At 49.9% G+C, this 8,719-nt stretch overlaps 1 long non-coding RNA gene across 3 annotated transcripts; it reads left to right on the top strand.

Annotated features, from left to right (window-relative positions):
- The first annotated feature begins 433 nt into the window (after nt 1-433).
- On the top strand, nt 434-7,817 carry LOC308555627. 3 transcript variants are annotated; one of them, XR_013998572.1, is made up of 3 exons: nt 434-667; nt 1,671-1,760; nt 6,853-7,817. It is a non-coding gene; the product is annotated as an uncharacterized lncRNA (long non-coding RNA). The 3 variants fall into 3 exon arrangements; XR_013998573.1 differs by having other exon boundaries at nt 439-667; nt 1,681-1,760; XR_013998574.1 differs by lacking the exon at nt 434-667 and adding an exon at nt 1,078-1,250 and having other exon boundaries at nt 1,681-1,760.
- The last annotated feature ends 902 nt before the right edge of the window (nt 7,818-8,719 follow it).

The following is an 8,719-nucleotide window of genomic DNA, read 5'->3' as shown; positions in this document are numbered from 1 at the left end:
AGATTCCCTGGGGACTGTGGACCCTGGGAACCTTGTCTGGGGGCTGAAGGGGTGGTGATAACAAAGGTTCATTTTTTTTTTCTCCTGGCGAGGATGGGCACTGCCCAAGGTGGGGACGAGCCTCCCCTGGGCACAGGCTCACAGGTACCAACCAACATGCTTTTCTAAGCCAGTGATTACCGTTTAGTTAAAAAACCCAAATCCTGCCCTGGCCGGTGGCTCAGTGGTTAGAGCGTCGGCCGGCGCACCAAAGGGTCGGGGGTTCAATTCCTGGTCAAGGGCACGGACCTGGTCCCGTGCTCGCCAGAGGCAACCAGTCAATGCGTCTCTCTCTCCTGTCCCTTCCTCCCTCCCGCTCTCTCTGAAAAAGCAATGGGAGGAGTATCCTTGGGTGAAGATTAACAACAAAACACCAGAACCCTCCTAGGTAATGTTTTCGCCCCATGTGAGAGAGAGAGGCCCCGACTTCCCCGCCGGAGGGCAGGCTCTCCCCGCAGACACTCACCTCCCATCTCGGCTGGCGGGCTAGCGTCGGCCCAGCCTCCCCCATGGAAACAACTACAAGTGCTGGATAAAATATTTTTTAAAATCTTAAAAGCAGTGACTAGCAACCGAGATAATAAATTGCCCGGCCAACGCTGAAGCAATCGCTTGGGAACCCAAGAAGGTAAGAAATGCAAGAAAAGCTTTTGCCTTGACATTTTTGCCCATCAGGATAATTTTAATTTTAGTTTTCATGGTTTCTCTGGGCAAAGGGGCCAGAAATCAAAACCCAGGCCCTGCCCAGTGTGTGTGTGTGGGGGGGGCGCGGAGCAGAGAGAGGACAAGTGTGACCCACAAGAAAACTGGCCCTCGGTGGATTTCAGTCCCAGTCACCTTACGTAAGCAACCCCAAGGCAAAACAAAAGACTCAAGCCAGCGTTTTCTTTAAACCCGTCGGAACGGGCGCTGGGCAGGAGCCAACGCAGCCTGGGGAGAGGAAGGTGCCTTTGTTCCAGGTGTCAGGTTACTGACAACGGTTTTCTGAGGGGCGCAGGGGGGGCGCCTGCCGGCGAGGACGGCAGAGCAGGGCCCCCGAGATAGGACAGCAGGGGGACCCTGAGGACGCAGCCACCGGGTAGAGGAGCCCTCGTCAGGCGTGGGCTGCAGGACAGGCGCCGAGGGGCTGAAGGCAGACAAGCCGCTGCGGCAGCCAAAGGACGCGCATTCGGGGACATTCCTGAAATTCCCCGGACTCGCCACTGTGGAAAGTGAATGCTGGAGCTGCTGGGCTTTGCAGAAAGTGCAGGGAGCTGGGGGGGAGGGTCCCCCAGATCTGCCTGAACATATGTGCAGGCAGCCGCTGCAAACAGGTGCCACCTTGCTGGGAGCCGGGGACATGTCTGGACGTGGTCCACGTGGCCTGAGGGCCTGGAGTCAAGGACTCCACCGTCCCCACAAGTTCCCATGAGGAGCAGAGATAAAAAAAATTACCAAGGTCTGGGCTCGGGCAGGAGCAGGGTGTTTACTCTGAGAGTGTCCATGCAGCTTTGAAGGAGCTACTTTGTATCACCCTGGCCCTTACCAGTCGTTTGTTACTTACTATCTAATACAGGCGTTGAAGCCACTGGGGCTGCTCCTCATTGGAGGGCGGCCTCCTGATCCCATGACTTTGTCTCTTTCATTCCCAGTCGGCCTCAGGTTTGTTCCTTTCTCAGGCGGGTTCCTGACAAGTGGCGCCCGAACAGGGACCTGAGTCCTCCAGACGCAGCGAAGGAAAGGTGAGGGCTCCTGTGTGTGTGAGCGGCGCGCCCGGAAAGGAATTGGGGTGAGGGGAGCATTCTGATTTATAGTCAGGAGTAAATAAGACGGGGCGACCTAGTTCAACACCGAGGCGTTTTGCTCAAAGGTTATGTTCTATCTTAAGAACAAGAGGAGCAAAGGTTTCTGAAGAACGGATTTTAAAGTTTTTAAAATTCATAGAGACGGTCTGTCCTTGGTTTCCTGAAGAAGGTTCGGTGAATCTAAAAATGGGAAAAGGCAGGGGGAAAATTAGGAGACGGGGATGAAGCACACGGGCCAGAAAAGGAGCCCGTGGGTACATTCTCTCTCTGGGGCCTAGTCCATGAGTCCCTTGATCCTGGTCATGCGTTTGAATGTAAAACAGGGGGTAGAGAACAAAAAGAGGGGCCCCTATATTAGAGGAAAAATTAGAAGGAGGGGAGAATGGACAGAGAGGGGGGTAAGGATTCCGGATGGGACGCCGAGGAGCTCCCGCTGGAACTAGACGATGCGGCTGCTCGTCACAATCATAATAATATCCCCCATTCTAAATATAATCATAGTGATAACCTCTCTCCAGCTGTGACTAATACAACTAAGGAGGCAGCTCCAGGGATTGTCAGGCAATTGGCGCGGTTGGCACAATCTTTACAAACTTCTGAACGAGAGCCAACTTTCCCTTCTGCTCCACCTGCCTCTCCATGGAAAAGAGATGATCAGGAAAGTTCTAAATTGAATAATTATAACAGGGAAAATAATCTAAATTACCCACATATGGAAAAACAGATCAAGGACACCCTATCTCCGCTGCAAAGAAGGCTCTTGAAAGCGCAAGAGAGTGGAGAGGTGTGGAGTTCTGGGTTTGCCGCCTTTCCAGGCTATGAGCAGCCAAACCTGCCCGGATAATCCTAATCAGGATAATCCTAATCAGGTGCAAAGATATTACACCCCTTTGTCATTTAAAATGTTAAAGGAGCTAAAACAGGCTACAGCTCAATATGGGCCCACGGCTCCGCAGACTTTGACCATCCTAGAAAACATCGCTACTGACGCTTTAACTCCTAATGATTGGAGATCTATAGCTAAAGCATGTTTCACAGGAGGAGACTATTTATCATGGAAATCAGAATTTTATGATCATTGTCATGAGGCTGCAAACAGAAACAGGGCAAACCATATTCTTATAACTGATGAGATGTTAATGGGAGAAGGGCTTCACTTAACCAATGTCATCTACCCTCCGGAGGCTTATCCTACAAGGAATGCACTGGCCTCTGAGGCCTGGGTACATTGCCTACACCTGGCAGGAAATCAGAAGAACTGGCCAAAATAAGGACTTGATGAGCCTCACCAAGATTTTGTTTCCAGATTGCTTCAGGCAGTTAACTGCTTAGTGCCTGACGGAGAGGCGGGAATGTTGCCAGTAACACAGTTGGCTCAGGAGAATGCAAATTCGACATGTCAGTCTGCTATTAGACCTTGGAAAAAGAAGGGTTTGCTATCGGATTATAGACGTCTCTGTGCCGATATGGGACCATCATAGATAACAGGGTTGACATTAGCCGCAGCGCTGCAAGGAACAGCTAGCTATTCAAGGAGTCATGGAACAGCAACGGAGAAATAAAGGAAGAGGCAATTGCTAAGCTGTGGCAAGTCAGGGCGTCTCAGTAAGGAAGGTAGAAATAGGAATAATCACAATGAACAAGTAAAACAACCAGGGCTGTGCCCAAGATGTAGAAGAGGAAAGCATTGGGCTAACAGGTGCAGGTCAAAAACTGACATAAATGGCAAATCCTTATGGCAGTCGGGAAACTACAAGAGGGGACAGCCTCGACCCCCTCAATCAATCGGGGCCGTGTCCGTCTACCCACCCCAGGATTACCAGGGACCAAACGGGGAATACAGGACCCATAGAGAGCCACGCCAGGGAGCGCAGGACTGGGCCTCAGTCCCACCGCCCGCTACGTAGTAACACCTCAGATGGGACCCCAAGCCATACCCACAGGGGTACACGGGCCTCTGCCAAGAGACACTGTAGGCCTCTTATTAGGGCGTAGCGGGTTAACAATGATGAAGGGACTTCACGTTTTTCCAGGCGTCATAGATTCTGACCATACCGGGGAGTTAAAGGTCATGTGTATAGCTCCTCTTGATATCATGACATTAACCCCTGAAATGAAAATCGCACAACTGATATTATTACCCTTCAAGAAGATAGGAAGAGTTTTATCTCAGCAGGAGAGGGGAAATCATGGCTTTGGCTCTTCCGATAGAGCTTATTGGATTCAAACAGTGGGGTCTGAGAGACCTGAAAGGGGACTGCTGATTAATGGTAAGAAATTTAATGGATTGCTAGATACAGGAGCTGATGTTTCAGTCATTAGTCAGCGATACTGGCCATCCCAGGGGCCTGTGCAACTTGCTATGACTTCTTTGCAAGGAATTGGACAGACTCCATCTCCACTGCAAAGTACACAGGTTCTTACTTGGCGAGATGCAGAGGGAAAGCCTGGTAAATGTCAACCTGATGTATTGCCTTTTCTGCCATGTGCTTTGTGGGGCAGAGATGTTCTCAAAGATATGGGAGTGTTATTGTATAGCCCAAATACTAAGGTAGCTAATCAAATGTTAGGTCAAGGTTACATGCTAGGGCAGGGTTTGGGCAAACACGGCCAGGGGATGGAACAGCCCATTCCCTGCAAAGGCCAACTGACAAAACAAGGCCTTGGCTCTGATTCAAATGTGTCCTGAAGGTCACTGCTATTCCTGCCTCCCTTACAGCGACCCTATTACCTGGACATCTGACAATCCTGTAGGGTGGAGCAGTGGCCTTTATCAGAGGAAAAAATTCAAGCGACCCGGCAATTGGAGCAGGAACAATTAGCTCAGGGGCACATTGAGGAATCTAATAGTCCTTGGAATACACCTAAATTTGTCATTAAGAAAAAATCAGGAAAGTGGAGGCTATTCAGGATTTAAGGGCAGTAAATAAGACTATGGAAATGATGGGGCCTTTACAACCAGGCTTACCCTCTCCAGTGGCCATTCCTGCAGGATACCGTTGAATAGTATTAGACTTGAAGACTGCCTTTTCACCATCCCATTATACCCCTCAGATTGTAAAAGATTTGCTTTCAGTGTTCCTTCAACCAATTTTAAGGAACCAATGCAGAGAGATCACTGGAGAGTTTTGCCCCGGGGCGTGGCGAATAGTCCCACATTGTGTCCAAAATTTGTGGCTACAGCTATTAAAGAGATTTGAAAGATACAGCCAGAAGCCCATGTCATCCATTATATGAATGATGTTTTAGTGGCTCATCATGATCCAGAAAACTTAAAAGGGATTTACTCAGAGTTGGAACTTCAACCAAATAGATCTGGCCTTGTCCTGGCCCCGGAAAAGGTTCAACAGACCACGCCTTGTCATTACTTAGGGAAACTGATAGAAGGGCGGAAAGTAAGGCCTCAGAAATTTCAGTTCAGAACAGACAATCTATCCACCTTGAATAATTTCCAAAAACTTTTGGGGGACATTAATGGGATAAGGCCTTCTTTAGGCTTAACCACGGGTGAATTAAAACCACTCTTTGACATACTCTGTGGCGACTCTGACCCCCGTAGTCCTCAAGAATTAACCATAGAGGGACAACAGGCTCTAGAAATGGTAGAGAAGGCTATCTCACAACAACAGGTGATTAGAATTGATTACACAAAAGCCTGGCAACTAATCATCTTACCTACAAATTATTTGCCTACTGGGTTGTTTTGGCAAGAAGCTTCAAGAGAATGGATTCATTTATCTTCCTCCAGAAAAAAGGTTATCACACCTTATGCCATGTCAGTGGCCCCATGAACATCGAAAGGTAGAAAAAGAGCTACAGTTATTTGGGAAACAGCCTGCCGCTGTTACGGTGCCTTACGCTTCCCTGCAGCCACAGCGGTTGTGGCAAAATGAAACTTTACGGCAGATCGCTTTTGCAGATGACAGTGGGCAGACCGACTGCCATTATCCGTCAGATAAATTAGTGCGGCTGTTCATTCAAAACCCTGTGATATTCCCACAAATGATCTCTCAAGAACCTCTGACTGATCCTCTTTCAGTGTTTACTGATGGGTCGACGTCTGGAATCGCCAGCTATGTCATCAATAATCGGGGCCGTCCATTGAAGACTAAGGAAACCTCCGCACAGAGAGTAGAGTTGGTAGCTGCCATTGCAGGATTTCAATGCTTGCAAGATGTAAAATTTAATTTGTACACAGATTCTAAATACATTGTATCTGTCCTTCGAGGTTTGGAGACGGCTACCCCGACTGACAGGGATCCCTCCACAGTCATAACCGCTCTCTTGTCTTGACAGCAACTGATTGAGCCACGAACCTCACCCTGTTCTGTGGGACATATCGGAGCTCACTCAGTGCTCCCCGGACCTTTCGCGGAAGGAAATGCAGAAGCAGACATGTTGACTCGTGGCGCTTCCTTAGTCATTTCCTCTGTTGAACAAGCACGAGCCTCACACGCTCCGCATCATCAAAATGCTTCGGGTTTAAGAAAACGATTTAACACGACTCGTGAAGCCGCCGGACAAATAGTAAAGGAGTGTCAGAACTGTCCCGAGCCTGTGCCCCTCGCACCTCAGTATGGTGTGAATCCGCGGGGATTGCTCCCAGGGCATAGTTGGCAGATGGATGTTACTCCTATAGCTGAATTCGGTCGCCGGTCCTTTGTGCACGTCACAGTGGCTACTTATTCTGGATTTTTAGTGGCAACCGCACATCCTGGGGAAAATACAAAACAGGTTATTTGCCATGTATTATCATGTTTTGCCATCTTGAGCATTCCAAAAATTATAAGAACTGACAATGGGCCTGCATATGCTGGCAAAACATTTGCAGAGTTTTGTGCAACTTTCCAAATTACTCACATCGCAGGCATTCCTTATCATCCTCAGGGCCGGGGGATAATCGAGCGAGCCCACGGGACCTTAAAGGCTCACATTGCAAAAGTAAAGAAGGGGGAATATACCTGCCATTCTCCTAATAATGTACTTAATCTCTCTTTATTTACCCTTAATTTTTAAAATCCGGATGCAGAAGGTCTCTCAGCAGCTGAGCGGCATTGGAGACCCCCCGTGGAAAATACGCTGAGGTTAGGTGGAGAGATCCGCTCACCAGCGCGTGGAACGGACCCGATCCCCTGCTTATCTGGGGGTGGGGTCGTGTCTGTGTGTTTCCTAGGAATCGGGACGGACCTAGGTGGTTACCGGAGCGGCTGGTAAAACATTATGAAGCCAGTCGATCTAACTGGCAGAATGAAGAAGCTGACCGTTCACGATCCTCGCCCACAGCCCCGGAGAAGACGCCCAGAGCAAGAGGGACTCAGGCAGCTGCGCCGACACGGGGCCAGACTAAGAAACCATATAATCACTCTGAGCGGGGGTGGGTAGGATTGAAAACCATCTTCTGGGGATATGGCGTCAAGACAATGTATCTATTGATGTTGCCATTTAAATGCTACAGAGTCTGCTCCTCCCCTGGATACCTCACCCGCTGCCTTAGCAAAACGACTGTTTGACAAGTTTTCTAACATTACCTCTGGGCATAGTTTATTCTCAGTATTTTATTCTGGTGTTACGTCGTCGGCTGTAGTGTTAATGTTCCTATGTTTATTCCCAGCCTGTGTCCGAGCAGGAATGCGGAGCATCTCAGAGCTGCAGACAGGCGTCCACTGGCTCAAATTGAAAAGATGGGGGAGATGCTGGGAGCCGGGGAAGTGTCTGGACGTGGTCTGCATCCCCTGAGGGTCTGGAGTCAGGGACTCGACCCTCCCCACAAGTTCCCATGAGGAGCTGAGAAAGGAATTACCGAGGTCTGGGCTCCGGCAGGAGCAGGGTGTTTACTCTAAAGTGTGTTTATGCGGCCTTGAGGGTGATACTTTGTATCACCCTCACCCTGTTACCAGTTGTTTGTTACTTAGTATCTAATACAGGCGTTGAAGCCTCTCGGGGCTTCTCCTCATTGGAGGGCGGCCTCCTGATCCCATGACTTTTTCTCTTTCATTCCCCCTCGGCCTCAGGTTTGTTCGATTCTCCGGCTGGGTCCTGACACCACCTGCCTTCCCAGGCTCCAGGTGATTTGAGTGCCGAGAAATCTCCTAAGGTTCGAACACTTAGACATTTTGGATGAAATATTTAAAAAGTCCTTTAATCTTAGTTGGGACCCTGATAAAGGGAAAACTGACCAACAATGAAGCAGGAGTGACCACCGGGCGCTAAGCTGCCACCACGGATGCTCCCGCAGCCCTGGAAACGTTTGCTCGGCTAGGAGGCTAGACCGTGCGTTTCAGTGGCCGCCTGGAGACAGGCCTTGACCTGGGCAAGGTCAACACTGAGACCCCACAACCTCGAAGGACTGGACTCTCAGGGGAACGGTGGCTAAGGGGGGAGTCACGGGGGGGGCTCCCGAGACGGGAGGAGGGTCTCAGGGAGACTCTACCAGGCCAAGGGGGGCTGGCTTGTCTGTGAAAGTCAGGAACAGGTGAGACAAATTCACGGTGACAGAAGAAATCAAGGACAGTGCCCACCCGAGGGCAGGAGAGGGGAGGGGTGCAGGGGTCTGGGGTAGTGGCGACACAGGGGACTGACTTTGTGAAATGTCTCCAGCCCTGCGTTTATGATTTGTATGTTTCTGCGCATGTGCTGTGCTTCATTTAAAATGTCTGCTTAGCCCGGCCGGCGTGGCTCAGCTCTTGAGCATCGACCTAGGATCCAGGAGATGCCAGTTTGATTCCCGGTCAGGGCACATGCCCGGGTTGTAGGCACGATCCCCAGTGGGGGGGTGCAGGAGGCAGTGGATCAATGACTCTCATCATTGATGTTTTTCTCTCTCTCTCTCTCTCTCTCTCCCTCTCCCTTCCTCTCTCTGAAATCAATAAAGGTATATTTTTTTAAAAAATCTACGT

This window comes from Miniopterus schreibersii, assembly GCF_964146895.1.
Source record: "Miniopterus schreibersii genome assembly, chromosome: 1".
Lineage (NCBI taxonomy): Eukaryota > Metazoa > Chordata > Mammalia > Chiroptera > Miniopteridae > Miniopterus > Miniopterus schreibersii.
The sequence above is the reverse complement of the archived record's forward strand: the minus strand, read 5'-3'. Positions and strand labels throughout refer to the sequence as shown.